Below are 22,783 nucleotides of genomic sequence, written 5' to 3' on the forward strand. Positions count from 1 at the left end.
TCCGGAAACCTGTGCCTTAAATGAGACTTCAACAGGCCATTCCAACATTCTCTTCCGATGTTTGTTTCCAGATGCTAAGAACACAGTAAGAGCAATAGATCCTGTGATGCTATGTCCATTTCACACTTCCTTTGCCGTAAGATGGGTTCCTCATTCTGAAGTAATGACGTGTGATACATCATGCTAATCGATAAGGAATTTTGTAAGCCCTAAGTTGGAGGTACTGGTGGAAGAACTACAGGCAGGGATTGGAACCAGGGAAGATGATGCCCTTTGGGTGGTAAAGGACAGTCAGGTAGAAATCAGTATGATTGTTCTGTGGCTCCTGGAGGCCTGGTGCAAGTTCCTTGTGTCATCAGTTTGCTTGAAGGGCCTTCTCTTCAGGACCACAGAGAAGATGATCCACAGGGAGTGTGTGGCCACGGCCTCAGCCTCCCTCAACTGGGCAGGACTACTGCGTATGGCTGCACAGGCTGTACATTGCATAACACCAGGGAGGGCCATTTGCAAAACTGTGACGTGCATGGCACCACATGGAATTGCACAGTGCAGAGATCCTGTACAAGAGCATCACATTTCAGCACTGGTCAGTGTCAAATGTGTGCTGGGGAACAGTGTCACAGATATGATGCTAAGCGAACCCCGCTATCAGCTTAATCTGAGGGTAGAGACAGGGTGTAGGTCAACATCTGCCCTTGCCTTGAATCTCCCTGCTTACCTCCAAAAGTCTCTACGCCTTGTATTCCTCCACCCCTGTTTCCCTCCCTGCAGTGGGAGGGGTGGCAATTGATTAATGCAGAGATCTTTACGTAACAGTCAATTTTACGAGCCACTTTAGTAGGTGGAATAGCTCCAGGAATTTTAGTAGCACCTCTCCACCAAGGAGCTCACAGTGCTTCCACTTTATTCTCACAGCCTCTCTGTGAAGGTAGTGGAGGATGAACAGACACATTCCCCATTTTATCCCAGGAGAAACTGAGGCCGGAAAGGAAAAGTGACTTTCCCAGTGTTAGGGACCGAATGTTTGTGTCCCCTTCTAAAACTCATGTGTTGAAATCCTAACCCCCAGTGTGCTATTCTGAGGTGAGGTCTTTGGGAGGTGATTAGTCATGAGGGTGGAGCCCTAATGAATGGGACTGATGCCCTTATAGGAAGAGACACAAGAGAGATGTTCTCTTTCTCTGCCATGTGAGGATACAGCAAGGAGATGGCCATCTGCAAAAGGGGGCCTTCACCAAGAATTCCACCATGCTGGCACTGATCTTGGACTTATAGCCTCCAGAGCTGTGAGATATAAATGTCTGCTGTTTAAGCTGTCCAGTCTATGGTATTTTGTTATAGCGGCCCAATGGACTAAGATACCCAGCAATTTGGTAGCAGAGCGTTTTACCTCAGTGCATCACTACTCTGACAATTGCTACTTCTATCTGTAAAAACCCCACATCCCCATACCCCACAAAGGGCATGTATCAGTCAGGGTCCAATCAGGAGATGGAAACCACACAGTGACTTGAACAGGGAAAGTTTAATATACAGAATCATTAACTATAACAGGGGATTAGGATAAAGAAAGCCTGGCTAGTAATTGGTGGAGAAAACTCAGATGAATACAGTAGTAGCGGATATAGGGAACAGTAACTACACCTAGAGCTGAGAGAGACATAAAAAAGGAGCAATCTGCAAGAGGGTCTCCCTCCACAGGCTGAGATCCAGACCTCACTGAAGAAGGTGCAGCCAGGGCTCACTGGATGGTGAGGTCTGCTGAAGTGCTGTGCTAGCTGGAGTCACTGAGGAACAGTTCCCTGGGGGTTGAGGGGAGCTGCCCAGGGAGAAGTGCCGGTGCTGCTGGCTGCTAGGTTCTACAGAAAGCATGCATGTAGCTGGACCAGGTGCTGCAGAAGCCTCATGCTGCGGGAGGCTGCCCAGGGGAGCACACTGCACACTGGAACCTGGAAAGCTGGCCCCCTCCTCCCCCAGTCTCTTTCCAGAGCCCACTACTGAGAAAGCTTAGCACCTGGCCAGCTGGCAAAGGAGAAATATTTTAAGGTCCAGGTGCATTATCACCGAGGAACAGTCTTGGAGCTGAAAGGCAATAACCTGGTGACTGGCACATGGAACAGAGAACCTGGAGTCCCTTGATTGAGAGTATTTTAACTCCATTTGGTAGCTCTCAGCTCCAGACAGAGCTTCCAGAAAGGAAAATCTCCAGGCTCAGGGAAGAGAAAAAGAACCCAGGAATTCCAGAAGACAGATCAGCAAGGGGAAACGTATACCCAGTCAGGAAATACTGTTGTGGAAGGGAAGAATCCATAATAAATGTTCTTGTGCTTTTTAATCGAGGTATAAATTCTATGCAGTTAAGTGCACTAATCTTAAGGGTACTACTTGGGAAAGTTTTGCATATGTATAAACCCACGTGATCACACCCGAGATCAAGAGAGAACATTTCCAGCATCCCAGAGGGCTCTCTTGTTCTATTCCCAGTCAACACAGAAATTCCACTATTCTGACTCCTATCATCATAGATTGGTTTTCCTTGTTTTTAATTTCACGTATATGGAGTTATATAGTATCTGCTCTTTGGTGTCTGCTTTCTTTATCATTGTCTCTGTGAAATTCATCCAAGTTTTGGTGAGTAGGAAAACCAGAACAATGTTTAAGCCAAAAAAGAGACAGAAAGAAAATTCAGCCATGTTGCTTACTAGACTGTTTCCTGCGGAGACATGTCTAGTTACAAGAGTATCTACATACCTGCTCTCCATGACGTAGATTTGTGACTATATTTCCAGATCCTCAGGCGATCATCACTTTATTGGTTGTGTGATATTCCCTTGTGCGGGCCCAGCAAGCTCAGGTAAATTGATAAGCTTCTGAACTGAGAGGTACCATCCAGTGGGTGGGGCAGGGCAGACCTTGAACCATCTGTGTCACTGCTGAGTCTCCAGAGTCTGGAAGTGGCAAAGTGAACATGGAAAGGAGGACCTCAGGGAGCAGATTCAGGCACTCAACGGACAGCACTTGGCTAGAGCAAAGTGGGCTGGGGTCTACAGTGGGGCTAGACTTGGGGCATCTTGGAGGGGCTATAAGGTAGAGCACCCCAGTTAAGGCCCTGTTTTAGCAAAGAATCTACTAAGTTAGTGTATTTATTTATTTTTAAAATAAATTTATTTATTTATTTTTGGCTGCATTGGGTCTTCGTTGCTGTACGTGGGCTTTCTCTAGTTGGGGCGAGCAGGGGCTACTCTTTGTTGCGGTGCGTGGGCTTCTCATTGCGGTGGCTTCTCTTGCTGTGGAGCACGGACTCTAAGCGCACAGGCTTCAGTCATTGTGGCTTGCGGGCTCTAGAGTGCAGGCTCAGCAGTTGTGGCGCCCGGGCTTAGTTGCTCCGCGCCATGTGGGATCTTCCCAGACCAGGGCTCGAACCCGTGTCCCGTGCACTGGCAGGCGGATTCTTAACCACTGCGCCACCAGGGAAACTCTAATAAGTTACTGTATTGAGAATACCCCTATCCTTGGTATCTGATCACTTTGGCTTGCCTACCAAGAATACTTCTACCCTTGATATCCAATCAAATTATCCTTAGTAATTTTTTTATCCACTGACCTCCTCACTCTGCTCATTGGCTATAAATTCTCGACTGTCTTTGCTGTATTTGGAGTCTGAGTACCTCCTGAAATTATGTGCAAAATTATGTATATTTTTGTGTTATGAGTATTTTTTGTTTACCTGGGAAGAAGATTTATACTGTTCATCACATTCTCCAAATGTTGGTAACTTAAAAAATATTACAAACCACACCATACTTATTTTCAGGTAGAATACGTCTATTTTCATGGTTTCAAGTTGATAGTTCCCAAATGTATTTATCATATGCAAGTTCTCTTCTATATTCTAGTTTTATGTCTGCCGCATTAAGATTCAAACTCCACACCCCTAACCCTTTCATTTCTACTGTCCCAACACCTATCCCAATTTGGTTCCTCTTTATTTTTTTCCCTTCGAATAAACTTTTGAAGGTTTTCTCTGCCCTTTGCAGCAGTTCTGCAATTAAACGCCAGAAGTGTTTCTTTGAAAATGCTATGTTTTGTCAAATTTTTCCTAGTCTCATTTTGGAGTATCTTCACTTTGTACTGAAATTTCTGGTCTCCTAGCCTCTAGCTTTTTTTTCAGAGTTAGTCCAGCCTTTATGGCATTGCTATCTTTTATATTTAATAGATTGTTCCCATACTCTCAACTCCATATCATTTATTGGAGTGTTTGTGACTCAGAGGTGAATAGGTGACAGGCCCTCCGAAAACTCACTTAAGTGCCACCACCTGCCAGATCCCAGATCCGGATGAGGGTGAGAGGGTTTTGGGACTGATGACCTGGTCCTTTTTGCTCCTGCCCTGGGGTTCAGCACCTGAGGCTGCAGTGGGGCTCAGCAGGTGATGCAGGGAACTTTGGTTGCAAGAAAGGAATCTATTGGAAGGATACTGGCAGATTTCATGAGGCCTAAGGATTGGAAGGGTAGGAGACCTCAGGAGGATTTGGGGACCAGAAAGTCAGGGTCTGAGTTTCTCTCTCTTGTTTTTGTTCACATACACGCTCCCTCTCTCTGGCTCTGCAAGGGATCTCTTGTTTGCTTCTCTCTTCCTGTGTCCCCACTTCCTAGCTTCTCTCAGCTCTCTCTACCACATGCCCAATAAAATTTGGCTGTTTCAGCCTCATTCTCGGAGGCCTCCAGGTGAAGGTTCCGTGGAGCCCAACTCAGTCTCGAGCAAGGGGAACCAGCTGGTAACATCTGCTCCCCATGCTCTTTGGACCCTCGGGGGTTCAGGCAACCAAGATGAGGGGAAATTTGGTGCAGTCATGGCCTCTGGTGTTGTGGGGAAAGGGAACTCTAAGAAGCATGGTCAACACTATAATTCAGCTATACTTCAATAAAATTTTTTTGTTTGTAAAAAAAAAAAAAAAAGCATGGTCAGGAGAAGTGATGGGTGATTTTAGTGCCCAGGAAAAGAGGAGCAGGTGAGGTCTGGCATTGAGAAAATTGACTTCTGGAGTTCCCCATCCAGAACAACCTCTGTAGTTAGCTTTGCTCTAATGAGAGTCTGAGGGCTTAATCGGCTCTGAAATGGAATGACAGTGGCTGTAGGGAAAGAACTAGTAGCTGTGCCTCTTGCTGATGGGAACTGGGTGGCAGGACATTTGGAAACGTGCTGAGGTTCCATTACTAGGGAAGGAGTGTTAGGCAAAGAGACAGGAAAGCCCCATGGGGCCCAAACTGAGATCACAGGGGCCGAGACTTTGGACCCCTGAGGACCAGGATTGAATTCTCAGCTCTGTCGTTTCTTAGGCAATGTGAACATTGAATGAGTCAATTATTCTGATACCAGTTTCATCTTCCATAAATTAAGATAATAACACTTATCCGAGTCACTTATTCTGATACCAGTTTCATCTTCCATAAATTGAGATAATAAAACTTATCCTACAGGGTGGGTGCTAAAATTAGAGATAACAATTGCATGGATCATGGTGCTCTAGAAGCTACACACTAAAAACCAGGAGAGAGAAGGTGAGTGCTGCTGTGGGTCTCCCTGATTGCATGGAAGGTGCTGTTGTAGGCTTTCAACAGTGCAGGCTTAGTATGAGGTCTGGGGGCCTTTTAAGGACCTTACAAGGATGTTTGAGACCTCAAATTAAATGACTGGCTCAAAACACTAAACAAAAACTCCACAACTGAAATTGACAAAGGTTAAGTCATCTGCAACTCAACTAACTCATAAATGATGTCTTAAACTATTCTTAAATACAAACTCTACAAGAGTTACACAGGCCATAGTATGTCCGCATCAGAGTGCCTAGTTTTGTATAATATTTTGGCTCCCCTACTTAGGAGCTGTGTGATTTTGGGCAAATCACTGAGCCTCTCTGCACCTGTTCCTCATCTGCAAAATGGGAATAATAATAGTGCCTACTTCAGAAGGTTGTTGTAAAATACTTAGAATGGTGCATGGCACATAGCCAGTCTTGCTATTAGTATATTTACTGTAGGAGGAGGGTGCATTTTAAATGCTTGATATAATTAAGGTAGGGCCTCCAAAGTAAGGGACTGAGCTTCATAAAGCTCTTAAAACAGCCCTGATCATGTTGGAGTGACCATATTTTTATGTAAATCAGGTGTAACTTAGATCATAAACCACAGATGTGCAATTGTATCTTCATAAAAATTAATGGTCCTCTGCAGGGTGCTACTGCTCCCCAGAGAATTTTGGAAATTTGTATTTTTTTTTTTGGGTCATAATGAATAGGGGTTACTGCTGGCATTTAGTGGGGCCATACTGGCACAACAAAAGATTTCTCTTGTGTCCCTTAGGACTTTTAAATAGAAGTGAAAAACCTGTTTATAATGATCCAATTCTAGAAGCTAACTGAACCTGGAATTAGGTAGGTGAAAAACCTGCTTATAATTATTTGAGCCCAGAACTAATTCCATTTTACAAACGAACATAAAGTGTTTTTATGTTTTTTGGTTTTATTGGCAAGGTTTAGCTAAATAGCAGATTTCCTGGGAAGCAACAACGGCATACATCAAGGAAAGACTGTACTGTGTTTTATTTCAGAGTTCACCATTTTGAGAAGTTGCTGACGGCAATCCTCTTGTATTGTTGGAGTCACCAAATCTGTCCGTCTTTTAACTGTCATCTTCATGGTGATTCTGCATTTACATAGGAATATAGTGATTTGGCCTGTATGACAAAATGTCAAATAAAAAGGAAAAGAGTCAACAATATTCAGTTGAATATTGAAAATTTGGTTTTATATCTGCCCACGTTGAACCCTTGCGAACATGCCAACTCTGCAGTTCTTTTCTAATAAACAGTGACCCCCTCCATCAAGATAAAGTGAAGGGCTTCCCTGGTGGCGCAGTGGTTGAGAGTCCACCTGCCGATGCAGGGGACACGGGTTCGTGCCCCTGTCCGGGAAGATCCCACATGCCGCGGAGCGGCTGGGCCCATGAGCCATGGCCGCTGAGCCTGCGCGTCCGGAGCCTGTGCTCCGCAACGGGAGAGGCCACAACAGTGAGAGGTCCGCGTACCGCAAAAAAAAAAAAAAGATAAAGGGAAGATTTTACAACGAAACACATTTATAAAGTTGATAGCATATCACACTTCTGAGATTTAAAGGAAAAGTTTGAAAGCTAGAATTTTGAAATAATATAAAGGCTTGCAAAATAGGGTAAGCAACACATTGTAGGGGAAAAAAAGTCGAATTACCAGCAAACGAGAGGTTATTAGAACGATGATAGGAAAAAATCCAACTGAAATGTTATTTTTATTCCACTGAATTCTGATGATACTGTTCTAAGAAAAATCAAAGAGATGGTGAAAGCTGTTGAACATCAGCTGTGAGTTGGGATCAGCCTAGGAAATTTTGATTTCTAGTGGACGAAAGCCCCCTGGGGGATAAGGAAGCGCTCAGCTCACATGGATGAGGTTAAGGGATAAAAAAGCCACAGTGGAAATTTATTTTCAAAGTTAATGACAATTGATACAGAGGCATTGACAGTAAAACGAAACCCTTGAAAATGATTCCATAGAAACAATAATTCCCTTTTCCAATATCATTGTCTGTGCCACAGATTGAGCCTCAGCTATAATTCGCTGACAACATAGGTTTGTAGGCCATTAAAAAAAAATTAGCAACAGATGTTTAGCACAACGCAAAGAAAATTGTGTTTTCTTTTATTTATTTTGAATTCCTTGCCGTTTTTCAGGATTTTCACTGTTACTCTGATACAGTCCCAATGCTAACTTCTCTAAGACCTCTTGTCTTCTCTTTTAATTCAGCTTCTATTCTCCACCACCCAATGAAGTGAAAGAACCCCAGGCCACAGTGAAATAAATGGGGTCCAAAAGTCAAGCATGTAAAATGTAGGGCTGCAGTTTTTTCAATTAAAAAAAATTTATTTATTTTGGCTGTGCCGGGTCTCAGTTGCAGCATGTGGACTTCTAGTTGTGGCATGCAGACTCTTAGTTGCATCATGCATGCGGGATCTAGTTCCCCGACCAGGTATTGAACCCGGGACCCCTGCACTGGGAGTGCAGAGTCTTACCCACTGGACCACCAGGGAAGCCCCTGCATTTTTGCGATGTTAATAAAAACTATTTTCCCAGAGGTCTGTACTATCAAAAAAAGGCACAAAGGTAAATATATTGAAGCATGTTGTACACAAGTATCCACATACCCAACTGAGCAAGTTCCAACTCAGTTATGTTCAACCTGTCCTCTCCATCTCCTGTGATCCCCCCATACCCGGCCTGCACTGTCAAAAGCCTGCAACAGCGTCGCCTGGGATTCTCTGGCAAACTCGACCACACACAATCAAGCACCTTCCATGTAATCATGGAGACTCAAGCAAGCACACATCCTATCTCTCCATCTTTGTGTGTGTGTGTGTGTGTGTGCGTGCGCACAGGGCCCAAAGACTAAACTGATGACAATGGTTAGCTTTAGAGCACCATGAACTATACATGTTCCAAACATCTTTTTTTAACAAAATTATTTTATTGAAGCATGGTTGATTCACAATTTTTAAAAATATTTATTTATTTATTTATTTTGGCCACACTGCCACAGCTTGTGGAACCTTAGTTGAACCCATGCCAGTGAAAGCATGGAGTCCTAATCACTGGACTGCCAGGGAATTCCCTACAATGTTGTGTTAGTTTCTGGTGTAGAGCAAAGTGGTTCAGTTATATGTATATATAATAGTTTGCAACTACTTGTTGCAAACTCCCAATCCATCCCTCCCCCCTTACCCTCCTCCTTGGCAACCGCAAGTCCGTTTTCTGTGTCTGAATCTGTTTCTGTTTCATAGAATAGTTCATTTGTGTCATATTTTAGATTCCATATATAAGCAGTATCATATGGTATTTGTCTTTTTCTTCCTGATTACTTCACTTAATCTGATAATCTCTAGGTCCATCCATGTTGCTGCAAATGGCATTATTTCATCCATTTATATGACTTAGTATCAGTAGTATTCCATTGTCTATATGTACCACATCTTCTTTATCCATTCATCTGTCGATGGACAGTTAGGTTGCTTCCATGTCTTGGCTATTGTAAAGAGTGCTGCTATGAACATTGGGGTGCACGTATCTTTTTGAATTATAGCTTTGTCTGGATGTATGCCCAGGAGTGGGATTGCTGGATAAATGGCAACTCTATTTTTAGTTTTTTGAGGAACTGCCATACTGTTTTTCATAGTGGCTACACCAATTTACACTTCCACCAACAGTGTAGGAGGGTTCCCTTTTCTCCACACCCTCTCCAGCATTTATTATTTGTAGACTTTTAAATTATGGCCATTCTGACTGGTGTGAGGTGGTATCTCATTGTGGTTTTGATTTGCATTTCTCTGATAATTAGTGATGTTGAGCATCTTTTCATGTGCTTATTGGCCATCTGTAAGCCTTCTTTGGAGTAATGTCTATTTAGGTCTTCTGCCCATTTTTTGATTGTGTTGTTTGTTTTTTTGTTATTGAGTTGTATGAGCTACCAAACATTATCTTTAATCATAACACCAACCCTGTAGGGTAGGTGTTATTATCCTTTCCGTCTGCCTCAGTTTGAGACTCAGGTTTGGCAACAAGGGCTGGTCAGGGGCCTGGAGAGAATCCCATTATATTAAAATACGCATTATCTTTGGGTTTATTGTATATGATCTTCAAGGTCTTTTTAAATACTAGTATGCATGCACTGAATGAGTATTGAAATTTCAAGACAGGAGATATGATCTCTGAGATATTTCATCACTCTTTTCCTCCATGTCATACAAAAAGGTTTTTTTCTTCACTACTCACAGTAAGGCTAATGTCATGAGAATATTGTTCTTTATGTTAGCTGCCTTGACAGCCTATAATTTGCTTAACATGTTATTCCTGTTTCCATTAAGGTTATTCCTTCCTTCTCTTATCATATACAAATGAGCCTGGTGTGTTATTATATATCTTAACACTAATTTAAATTCTGATGATAATTGGAACCACTCTCTTTCATTCTTCTGCATTTATTGTAAGGAAACACTTCCAATATTCTTACTTTTATATTTATTTATTTAGTTATTTATTTATTTATTTATTTGTGGTACGCGGGCCTCTCACTGTTGTGGCCTCTCCCTTTGCGGAGCACAGGCTCCGGACGCGCAGGCTCAGTGGCCATGGCTCACAGGCCCAGCCGCTCCGCGGCATGTGGGATCTTCCCGGACCGGGGCACGAACCCGTGTCCCTTGCATCGGCAGGCGGACTCTCAACCACTGCGCCACCAGGGAAGCTCTATTCTTACTTTTAAATCCAAACTGACTCATGTAAGGGAGTGCAATCATCTGACTCTATTATGTATTCTAATATAGTTATGCTGGAGCATTTATATATCAAAATGTACATTATTTCATTATGGATGATTTTTATCTCTCCTTTTAATTTCACTTAGGATATGAAAATGAGAAGAGCCATCCATGACACCTGGGAGTTGGCCTGGCACTCACTGCTCAGCATTGTGTTCTCCTGTTGCACATCAACAATTTCACAGATCGCCAGTATGAGATGAAGCCACTCTGAGACCTTGATGGATCTAGACAAAAACAAGAACACTCTGTGATCATATCTGAACACAGACGAATGTGAACGTGGTCCAAACCAGAGAAATGACTGAACATCTCCCTATCTTGGCTAGTACAAGTGTCTGCTGCTCCTTTACAATGATACCTTTAGTCTTACTCTAATCTACCCCCCTTCTGGGTCACATTTATCAAAAAACCCAACTATAGAATGATTCCCACTTCTCAACAGCATCTAATCCAAAGCAAAGCACCACTTCCATGAATCCTCCTGAAAGTCACCTAACACAAACCTAAATCCTCCAAGTCCCTTCTACCACATTTCCCTGTGGTACATATTCTCCCTCCTTGCAAAGAGCAATAGATTTAACTTATTCAACTGTAAGTGTGTTCCTGAGGGTCTCTGGCTGGGAGGCATTGACAGATATTATAGTGTCATCTATCTATCTATCTATCTATCTATCATCTATCTATCTCTAGTCCTTGTAATCATGTATGTAGACAGATTATACTATCTATGAATTTCAGTTCAGGATAGTAAAGGACCTTTACAAAGTATTTGTTACAAAAAGAGGGTACTGAGTTTGGTAGGATCATTGATAGTAATTTTCTGAACTTGACTCTGTCTACAGGTAAATCATGGTATGCTGTTTTGTCTGCATGTAAATCCTGTGTGTGAATGTAGGTTTCACACAGGATGTCACTTAAATGAGCAGATAGTGTCAAATTACAAAAAAAGAAAAAAAAAGTCCTGAAACTAAATACGGCACAAACTACTCTGCTTTGCATCTTAAGAAAAATGACTAGTTAAAGACAACCAACCGAATAGGAAAAAATATTTGCAAATCATAAATCTGATAAGGTATTAATATCCAAAATATGTAAAGAACTCATACAACTCAATAGTAAAAAAAAATCTGATTTAAAAATGGGTAGAAGATCTGAATAGACATTTTTCCAAAGAAGACACGCAGATGGTCAACAAGTAAATGAAAAGGTGTCCAACATCACTAATCATCAGGGAAATGCAAATCAAAACTACAATGAGATATCACCTCACACCTGTCAGAATGGCTGTCATCAAAAAGACAAGAAATAACAAGTGTTGGTGAGGATGTGGAGAAAAGGGAACACTTGTGCACTGTTGGTGGGAATCTACATTGGTGCAGCCACTATGGAAAACCATATGGAGGTTCCTCGAAAAATTAAAAATAGAACTACCATGTGATTCAACAATTCACTTCTGGGTATTTATCCAAAGGATACAAAAATACTAATTAGAAAAGATATCTGCACCCCCCTGTTCATCGTAGCATTATTTCAAATAGCCAAGATATGGAAGCAACCTAAGTGTCAATGGATGAATGCACAAAGAAAATGCAGTGTATATATGTACAATTGAATATTATTTAGCCATAAAAAAGAATGAAATCTTGCCATTTGCAACAACATGGATGGACCTTGAGGGCATTATGCTAAGTGAAATAAGTCAGACAGAGAAAGACAGGTACCGTATGATCCCACTTACATGTGGAATCTAAAAACAAACAAAAAACAAACAAATCCAAGCTCATGGATAGAGAGAACAGATTGGTGGTCACCAGAGAGGGGGTGGGTGGAATGAGAGGAGAGGGTTAAAAAATATAAACTCCCAGCTATCAAATAAATAAGTCATGGGGATGTAATGTACAGCATGGGGGTACAGTTAATAATACTGTATTGTATATTTGAAAGCGGCTAAGAGGGTGGATCTTAAAAGTTTTCATCACAAGAGGAAGAAAGAAAGAAAGAAAGAAAAGAAACATGCCTGGGAAGGGCCTGTTTGGTGTTCCTCTTGTCTGGTGGTGCTCTGTTTTTGATCCCTTTGTCATTGCTCCATGCTTCCTGTTAATCGGACATTTGAGGCACAGTTGTCTGGTCATTAAACCTTGTTATTCCCATTGAGGACATACATGTATCCCTATCATTTGCCTTTCAAACTTGTGCTTTTTCTTCTGACGAACTGTCACCACATCTGGCATCTCAACCATCTTGCCAGAAACTGTTAAATAACGAGTGAATAGAAGTGTTTTTATGACCTTGCGGAATGAAACTGCCATCCTTTCTTTCTTTTCAAATATTAGCGACTAAAAAAGAGGTTGGGGCACTTAGGAAATTTTGAGAAGCCCCAATGATGATGATAAATGATGTTTTACGAATGAAGAAAATGTCTCTGCTTAACGTAGGCATTGTGTTTCCCAACCTCATACCTCTTCCGGCCCACACCCTCCCCCAATCAACATGCTTTTGCCACTTGCTGGCTCCCTTGGTGAACAATGGAGAGCAATTTGTCAAGGAAAGTTTGCTTTTAATAGGGTGTAGGAGGAGGTGGTGTAGACACTTAGGGCTAAACATCAATATATGAACTAATCAGGTCACTTCCACCTCCCGCTCTAGATCTGAGAGCGCCGGGGAGCTTTGTTTTGTTCTCCGATTCCTCCCGAGTGCTTAGAAGGTGCTGGAGAAATAGTGCACGGTGAAAAGATCTAAGAATCAGTCCATCCATCAGTGACTCATCCATCTCCCTCCTCATTTCCCCAGATTAGGCGTGTAACCTCTGAGTACCTGGGGCCGGCCCGTCCTCGCCCGGGCGGGCGTGGGATAAGAAGGCACAGCAGTGCTGGGGCCTAGCTTTGGGCACCCACGCAGGACGCGAAGCTTCCTGCCCCGCGCAGCCTCTGCCTCCCGAATCTGGTGTGGTGCCAGGCGCTGAGGATACAAACGACCCGGGAGGGGCGGGTACCCCATCTCGTCTGGACACTCTTCCGGGCGAGCTGCGAGGCCGGACCTCCAGGGTGAGGCAGGAAAAGAAAGTGCGGCGCGGTGGGAGGCGCGCTCCTCTCTTAGGCGCCCGCTGGGGCAGTCGCGCCACGCGCCGCAGCGTCCCCCCAGCCCCTCGCCTGCGCAGAGGTGGGCTCCGGGCTGAGTTCCTGACCTCCGCCCGAGTCCCGAGGAGGGGAGAGGAACTGCGCGGGGGTGAGGGGCCCTGGCACCCCGGCCATTCTCAGGCCGGAACCCCTTTAACAAGAGAGTGGCCGTGGAGTACAGCAGGTACAGCCGGGGGCAGCCTGGCAGAACTGGGCTCCGTGCGTTCCTCACGGTTTACTAGATAGTTCTGTGCTCTTAGTACAGTTTTAATTTTGATTTCGTTGAAAAAAAAATGGAGCGTATTGCCCGTATTCTTTCTTTTGTACATGATAAAACAATCAGAAGTACAAAAGAAGTTAAGTGACTCTCCCAGCTCTGTCTGCCAGTCCCCACGCTCCTAGATTCTGTCCCAGGACAGCAGGACAGGTTGATGCGCTAGGCAGTGAGGATGCTGCCACGCGGAGTTTGGTCCTTGGGGACTGTGTCCCTGGAGAGTGGGGTTGCCAGGGGAAATTAAGGAACTGTTTTCAGGAGGGCGGAGGGCCGCCGACGGTGGGCGCACAGTGCTGGGAGAAGGACAGTTTTTTCCCGGTTGGGGGAGGAGGGCCTCTATGCAGTCTTTAAAGAATTGCGAATTAGAGTATATATGTCCATGCCTCTCTCTCGCTTTGCCACAGCTTACCCTTCCCCCTCCCCATATCCTCAAGTCCATTCTCAAGTAGGTCTGTGTCTTTATTCCTGTCTTACCCCTAGGTTCTTCATGACATTTTTTTTTCTTAAATTCCATATATATGTGTTAGCATACGGTATTTGTCTTTCTCTTTCTGACTTACTTCACTCTGTATGACAGACTCTAGGTCTATCCAACTCATTACAAACAGCTCAATTTCGTTTCTTTTTATGGCTGAGTAATAGTCCACTGTATGTATGTGCAACATCTTCTTTATCCATTCATCTGTTGATGGACACTTAGGTTGTTTCCATCTCTGGGCTATTGTAAATAGAGCTGCAATGAACATTTTGGTACATGACTCTTTTTGAATTATGGTTTTCTCAGGGTATATGCCCAGTAGTGGGATTGCTGGGTCATATGGTAGTTCTATTTGTAGTTTTTTAAGGAACCTCCATAGTGGCTGTACCAATTCACGTTCCCACCAGCAGTGCAATAGGATTCCCTTTTCTCCACACCCTCTCCAGCATTTATTGTTTCTAGATTTTTTGATGATGGCCATTCTGACTGGTGTGAGATGATATCTCATTGTAGTTTTGATTTGCATTTCTCTAATGATTAATGATGTTGACCACTCTTTCATGTGTTTGTTGGCAGTCTGTATATCTTCTTTGGAGAAATGTCTATTAAGGTCTACTGCCCATTTTTGGATTGGGTTTTCCTGCTATTTTCATATTCGAGTATCGGTCCACAGAGAACCAACTCCAGCTGTTTACCCTGGGCGGGGAGGGTGGGGGAGGGGGACTATCTATCTCCTGCCTCAGAGGGACGTCCTTGTCCTAAACATGCGCATTTCTTCCCGTTATTTCATCATCCAGTTTTACTTAATGATGTGTACCAATGCTAGCACTTTGTTGATGCAGCTTGGGCAACACTATGGGGCAATGCATGACCAGTTCCACTAGTAACTCGTAGAGTAAATTCCCTCCCAGTGTCCTGGGGACCATCCTTCTCTGGAAGGGGAAGAAGGAACTGGGAATAAGAAACAAGGCTTTGTTTGCTACTCCCTTTATTAAAACAATATCAATATTTAGTATCTATGTTACAACAAGGTCCTGGTTTTCCTCGCATCTCCCTGGCTACTCTTTCTTTGTTTGCCTCACGAGTGCCTGCCTTCTTTTTTCCAGTTAGGTGTGGTGCCTCTCAGAGTCCCATTCCAAGCCCTCTTCCCCATACCCTATCCCTTGGCAATCTCATCCATCCCCATAAATGGCTTTAATGACCATTTATGACTTTCAGATTGCCCTCTCTACCCATCCCTTTCTCTTGAGCTCCAGACAAGTTCATCCACCTGCTTCCAGAACAACACTTTAAACTTCATGTCTCCATCCAGAATTCATCTCTTCTTCTCCAGCTCACATTGTGGGTTTCATTTTCTCAGTGACTGCATTTACTTTCTTCCTCAGCTGTACAAGCTTTGGCTTGTCCCACCCTCCCCAACCCCCCAACCCTACTGACCTCCAGCCGTGATGTCCCAGGTGGGAACATCTAAATCAGCTCCCCAGTCCTTGCACTTTTCTTCTCATCCAGCCACCATCACCTGTTAGTCTCCTAACTGGTCTCCCTGCTTCCAGGTTTGCCCTCCAGGCTTCACTCCACGTGGAGCCTGAGTGATGTTTCCAAAATGGAAATCTGATCATTACTGTCAGCTTTAGGATAAATGCCAAATGCCTTCATGTGGCCTAGAAGGATTCTGACCCTTGTCTGCCATTCCACCTTCATGGCTCACCACTCCAAGCTCAAACACGGAGGTCCAGTCATCCCACTTTCATTCACTTCCTTTGGTGTTTATGCAATGACCTGGGGACTTTTCTTATGTCCGTTTCCCTTTTTCCTGACTGTTTCCCTTACTGCTCTTCCCTTGGCCATATTCATCCTTCAGGTCCCTGTGGTGACATCACTTTTCTCGGAAGCTTTCCCTGATTCACAAGTCTGGATTAGCTGCTCCTCATCACAGTCCTTTTCAGACTGTACTTACCTTGCTGTTTATTTGCCTTTCTTCTCCCACAACCATAATGAGCTTGAAGGCAGGGACCTGTGCATCTGGGTCACGTCATTATTCTCATGTCCCAGCATGGGGTCTGGCATATAGTATCAATATAGGCTCAATAAATATTGAATAACTGCTTGAATGAATAAATGAAAGAATTAAACACGTGAAAATAGATGAAAACCAATCAAAGGAGAACAAGAAAAGGCTTTATATTCAGGGCTTGCTATAGCAAGGGAGTTAGCCGCCTTTATTTGCTTTTTGGCAAAGACTCAAAGACAGGCAGAGGAATGGGAACGCTTCATAGTGGGAAAAAAAAGAAAAGGCATCAGTTATGCCTTGATTGGAGGCTGCTGGCATAGGGAGGCTGCAGGCTGGCTAACTAGAAGTGGGGCATCATGTGGTTGTTTAGGGACGCATATTTGGCTTTCTTTGGTTGGCCCTAAGTTGGAAGCAGGGCAGAAATTAGGGAAGCTGTTAGTTATTAATCAGGTCCTTCCCATTTTGGGTCAGTTGTTACAGGGGTTGTTATTTGGCTACCTGGACTGGTTAGTAGTGAGCGATAGCTGACTTTCTACAGGTCTGATTTATAGACAGCAGGCTGGCTTCCTGGGCTGGTTGCTGCAGATCGTGGGTCAGAGTTTTATTTTTATATATGGTCTGGTCATGGCGCATATGTATATTCAGAATCTCAAGCTAATATGTATTGAGCAGCTACTGTACACCATACTGTGTATTAAGTGTTGTTTATGCAGAACCTTATTTATTTCTCACAGTACCTCTGTGGGGTAGGTATTACCATGTCTGCTTAACCCTGATCACTTCCTCCTTTGAAGCTAATGTTAGTCACATTTTCTGTTTTCTGGCCATCCTTGATAACTTACCACCTCCCCCTCCTCCAAATTTGCTGCAGACTGGGCTCTGGGTTCTTCTCCAGCCCAACGTTGCCATCTTCCAAGCATGTCAGTATCCTTACTCAGTTCCTTCCCACAGCACTAGACTCCCAGTTCTGGATTTCCTTATCTTCAGTGACTTCACCTGCAACACTTTTCAGTCAGCCACGCCTTGGTCATCAGGCACATCAGTCATCTTCAGCAGGAAAGGCCTCATCTCTGATATGTAAACCCTAACCCTACCATCCAACCTCTTAGTGTGGTTGAAATACATTCTACCCTTTTAGCCCTGCCAGGCAGTAATTAATTCTGGGTAAGAGCATTATGGTAGATTTCAAAATACTTTAAACTACTTTTTGTTATTTTCTAAGATGTCTAAAATATGTAACATGAAAAAGAAAAAAAAGCCTCTAAGCATTATTTTTTTAATTTAAAAACAAGTGTCACCTACCTGCACACCCATCACTCTATCATTCTCCTTCTGGAGGATACAGGGAAGGGATAAAGTCCATAGAACATTATATAGTTGTAGTCACACTGCAGTCAGAGCCAATAATGATGGAGTTCATTTAAAATGAAGTTACTGTTATTCGTTTGGAAGGTCTCCAACACTCATGACAAACACAGTTGACATAAATCATGTTTGAGTAGCCATGTTCCATTATGCTGAGTATGATGGTTAATTAACTTGGCTGGGCCACGGTACTCAGTTGTTTGGTCAAACACCGGTCTAGATGTTGCTATGAAGGTTTTTTTTTTTTTATGAGGTATTTAAAATATATATATATATATATTTATTTGTCTGTGCTGAGTCTTTTTTTTAATAAATAAATTTATTTATTTTATCTTTGGCTGCGTTGGGTGTTCGTTGCTGCGTGCGGGCTTTCTCTAGTTGCAGCAAGTGGGGGCTACTCTTCGTTGTGTTGCGCAGGCTTCTCATTGTGATGGCTTCTCTTGTTGCGGAGCATGGGCTCTAGGTTCATGGGTTTCAGTCGTTGTGGCACGTGGGCTCAATAGTTGTGGCTCATGGGCTCTAGAGCACAGGCTCAGTAGTTGTGGTGCATGCGCTTAGTTGCTCCACAGCATGTGGGATCTTCCCGGACCAGGGCTCAAACCCGTGTCCCCTGCATTGGCAGGCGAATTCTTAACCACTGCGCCACTAGGGAAGCCCGCTGTGCTGAGTCTTAGTTGCTGCATGTGGGATCTTCCTTGCGGCATGTGGGATCTTTTTTTTTTTTGAGTTGTGGCATGTGGGATCTAGTTCCCAGACCAGGGATTGAACCGGGGCCCCCTGCATTGGGAGCGTGGAGTCTTACCCACTGGACCACCAGGGAAATCCCTGAGAAGGTATTTTTAACAAATGTGATTAACATTTAAATTAATGTACTTTGAATATGCAGATTACTCTCCATAGTGTGGGTGGGCCTCATCCAGTCAGTTGAAAGCCTTAAAAGAAAAGTCTGCGGTGTCCTGAGGAGGAAGGAATTCTGCCTCCAGACTGCCTTCAGACTCAAGATGGCAACATCAACTCTCCCCTGGGTCTCCAGCCTGCTGGTGTGCCCTGAAGATTTTGGACTTGCCAGTCCTCACGATTTCATGAGTCCATTCCTTAAATTCTCTGTCTGTCTATCCACATCCTATTGGTTCTGATTCTCTAGAGAACCATGACTGATTCGCTGGGCGAGGGCCAGATGTGCAGGACAAGAATTCCCACACACAGCACAAATGAAGATAAACAGGACCCACCTCTGTAAATTACTTCCCATCTCTCTCCTAGCCATCAGTTTTCTGCACCTCTAATTACTCCTCTTTAAGTCAGGCCCAGCATCTGATAAGACTTATTTACATTTGTTGACTGAGGGATTCTACTTTAGCAGGTGGTTCTCAGCCAGTGTGTGATGTCATCAGCATTTTAAGCTTCTTGTTTCCAAGCTGAAGAAGGAAGAGTCTACCATTATCCTTGAATAAAGGATGGTCTACTAACAGGGAAAGAGATGTGTTTATCATAAGGCATCCTGAAAGTAAATCTGTGTTCAGTCTTCAGGGAGAGGGTGCAGCCAGACTTTATGGAGAAAAAAAGAATACAGAAGTATCTAACTTTTGCTATTTTTCAGTGATAAGCGATCATATGGACCCCTTGCTATGGCCTCTCCCAGGGCTTTGGACGGAAGATATAAAGTGAGGGGCCCTGGGAATTCCCTGGCAGTCCCGTGGTTAGGACTCGGTGCTTTCACTGCTGGGGGCGCACAAGCCTCCGGTAAAGCGGGCTCTGTTTCTGGGCTTTTTAGGGTGGGGACAGGAAGAAGGGTGCTGACCTTTCCTTAGGTTGATTCCTGCTTTGCTGGGGAGGAAAGTTGAGGCTGGCCTGGTTCCAGCTGCTGGAGGAAGACATGTCTCTTCCTTAGACCCAGAGTGTCGCTCCTCTGCCAGCCCAGCCCATGTGACTTGCCAGACCCCTGCCCCACTTCCATCCTTTCCCTTGCTCCCCTTCTTTACTTTAACCCCTGTCCTACTGTTTCCAGGGCCTGTTTCCACACTCTCGCACCCTGCTTCTTTAGGGAGTGTCCAGGCATATGTCAGAGGACAATGTGCAGCCCACCTTGCCCTCCATCTGCAAATGCAAATCCCTCTCTGTGCTTCATAGAGATTTTCTATCTCTGAGGACAGCATCTCTGACTGCGTGTGCCATGGCAGAATTGCCACGGCTTCATGTGTGGGCACTGTTCTCTGTGGTCCTTTGTCCACATCTATGGCCAGCATCTCCTCCCGTCTTCCTGCATCTTCAGACTTCCAAATGCTGTGTTTATCATCTCACATAAGCAGACACATGTTATCAGAAGCAGTTTTCTAATTGTACCCAGGGATAAGTATTTTTATATAGTTTGCTTTCATATATTTCACTGAGTATGTGAATTTGTTAGCACGTCCTCTCCTCATTCTGGGAGGAACTCAGTGACTGGCTGGAAAGGTCTGCAGGTTCCAGGGGCTGCAGTTTCCCTCTTGGCTCCGAGTCCCTGCATCTTCAGAACCACTGAGGTCATCTGTGCCCCATGTTTCATGGCGGTTCTTCTCCTTCTGCTCCCACCACCTGAAATCTGGGCCCTTTCTTTGATCTTGCCCCAGAATCACTCACACAAGACACATGTACGTGTATCATAAGACTTTACTGAAAGACTCTGCATAAACAATGGAGTTGTTTTATGTCACAGCAGAACCCAAACAACTTAAAATTATACAAATATAATCCTTGTTTCTTACACCCACCTTTGGGAATTCCTCCCTTGCCTCCTTTCTCCCCAGACTTGAGCCCTGCTAAACTGATTGCCACCCCCTTTCCCCTCATCCCTTACTCCCTCAGGCAGAAGTAGCCTCGTCCAGTTTAGATTAAAAAACAGTAACAACAAAACCAGCTCTTCACTCTGTATGACAGACTCTAGGTCTATCCACCTCATTACAAATAGCTCAGTTTCGTTTCTTTTTATGGCTGAGTAATATTCCATTGTATATATGTGCCACATCTTCTTTAGAAAGAGAAAGACAAATACCGTATGCTAACACATATATATGGAATTTAAGAAAAAAATGTCATGAAGAACCTACGGGTAAAACAGGAATAAAGACACAGACCTACTTGAAAATGGACTTGAGGATATGGGGAGGGGGAAGGGTAAGCTGTGACAAAGCGAAGGAGAGGCATGGACATATATACACTACCAAACGTAAGGTAGATAGATAGTGGGAAACAGCCGCATAGCACAGGGAGATCAGCTCGGGGCTTTGTGACCACCTGGAGGGGTGGGATAGGGAGGGTGGGAGGGAGGGAGATGCAAGAGGGAAGGGATGTGGGAACAGATGTATATGTACGACTGATTCACTTTGTTATAAAGCAGAAACTAATAAAAAAAAAAGAAAGAAAAAAAACAGCTCTTCTTCCTGTTACACTTAGTGTGAATAAAAAACAGAGAGAAATGAAGAAAACAGAAGTCCTCACCACGATGTGAAAACAGAGTCCCTTCCCTTTCGCACATTTCACCACTTCAGCCGCCGCCGGCACACACGTGCACACGCTAAGCCAGCCCCGCCTCAGACACGCAGAGCCCTGCTGAGTCCCCAGAGACCCTCCATCTCTCTCTGTTCCCTCATTTCATTTCTTCCTCTTGGATCCCAAAAGCTGTCAATGAAAAATACTACTCCTGTTCTCACTTCATGTAAGTCCATGGTTAGGAACCATACTGAATAGCGAGACAGGAAAGAAACAGGCCTGGACAGAACAGAGAGATAGATAGCAGGAATCCTAGGAGCTGGAAGGTTCATTTAGGAACAAGGAAGGGGACCCCTGTGATGGAAAGCCACATTGCAGATCCCAGGACATTTCTGCACTAGGCACACAGGGGGCATCCTCAAAACTCTCATTACAAAGGGTGCAGCACAGGGACAGATTCTATACCTAGACACCCCCTTCTCGTAGTTGGGCCCCTGCCCAGAGCTTCTCAAGCTCTTCACTGCCCTCGCCTATGGATCACAGGTGGTACTTGGCACCTGGGACCTTTCTCCAGGAGGAGAAGAGATCATGCCAGAGGCTGCAGAGGTCATAGATGGCGGCCAGCAAGGCAGCCCCTAAGTCCAGGTGCCAGCAGAAGAAGATGGTGAGGAAGGCGAGGTCCATGGGGTTTTCCCCTCTCCAGGGATGCCCAGAGGGAGGCGTGTACATCAGGATGCTTAGCTGCATCAGCCAGCTGCTGAGCACCAGCCCCATCCAAGTCTTGAGCACCCAGAGCTGGGGCTGGCTGGGGACCCAGATCTCGATGATGAGCACCAGGCTGACCAGGAAGGCAGGCACTGTGAACAGCGTGTGCACGTGGGTCTCCAGGGCACCCTTGTGCTCGGTGTGGGTCACCACCAGCAGCACCAGTGCACAGAAGGCCAGAGCCTCGGCTGCCTGCTCCAGCTTCACATGCCTGGCGTGCCTGGCTCGTGGTGTCCACCACGCCACTGAGGAGGAAGGACCCGTACGTGGTGAAGTGCCACCACTCGTCCTTGAACGTGAACTGTCACCGAGGGGCCTCCCAGTCCACCATCATCAGCCGCTTTGTTCCTGGCGGGTAGAAGAACTCGGGGAAGATGAGAATCAGGGAGAAAACCACCTTCCCGACTCCTTCCACAGGGACCAGCTGCCACCACCTGTGCCCTCGCTTCTCCCTTGGGGGCAGAGGGGCTTTGAGGAACCTCTGTCCCCATAGCAGGGCCAAGGACACCAGCACCGGTTAGTAGAGTGAGAAGAAGAAGAAGAAGATCCCTGCTACCAGGTGTCCCCCGAGGGTTCCCATGGTCTCAGTGTGTATGTCAGGGCCACCAGGGCGACAACGGGAGATGAGCAGCAACCTCGCAGGCACCCCTCACAAGCAAGAGTGGCTGCTTTTGAACAGTGGGGAGATCTGCCCGATCCAGCCCCACCCATGCTTCCCACACAGGGAAAGGTGTCCAAAGCATCTGAGTCACTCCTGGGTGGGACCTCTTTCGGAGGCATGATGGTGTGCGTGCGTTGCACCACACTCTGTTCCTTACTTAGATGCTAGGCCTGGGATTTCAACCTCTGCCCCTCACTGCAGGCACTGGTTTGCCCCTTTCTCTCACAGGCTCTGCCCCACCCCTC

At 44.9% G+C, this 22,783-nt stretch overlaps 1 pseudogene across 1 annotated transcript in view; it reads right to left on the reverse strand.

Moving 5' to 3' along the window:
- The window catches only part of LOC308617951 (transmembrane epididymal protein 1A-like), a 54,726-nt pseudogene extending 32,269 nt beyond the window's left edge, over positions 1–22,457 (reverse strand). Inside the window, exon 1 of the transcript in view lies at positions 21,758–22,457. The product of the transcript in view is annotated as a transmembrane epididymal protein 1A-like (transcript). The remainder of the gene's footprint in view (positions 1–21,757) is intronic.
- Between the last annotated feature and the right edge of the window lie 326 nt (positions 22,458–22,783).

This window comes from Mesoplodon bidens, assembly GCF_964165515.1.
Source record: "Mesoplodon bidens genome assembly, chromosome: 5".
Taxonomy (NCBI): domain Eukaryota; kingdom Metazoa; phylum Chordata; class Mammalia; order Artiodactyla; family Ziphiidae; genus Mesoplodon; species Mesoplodon bidens.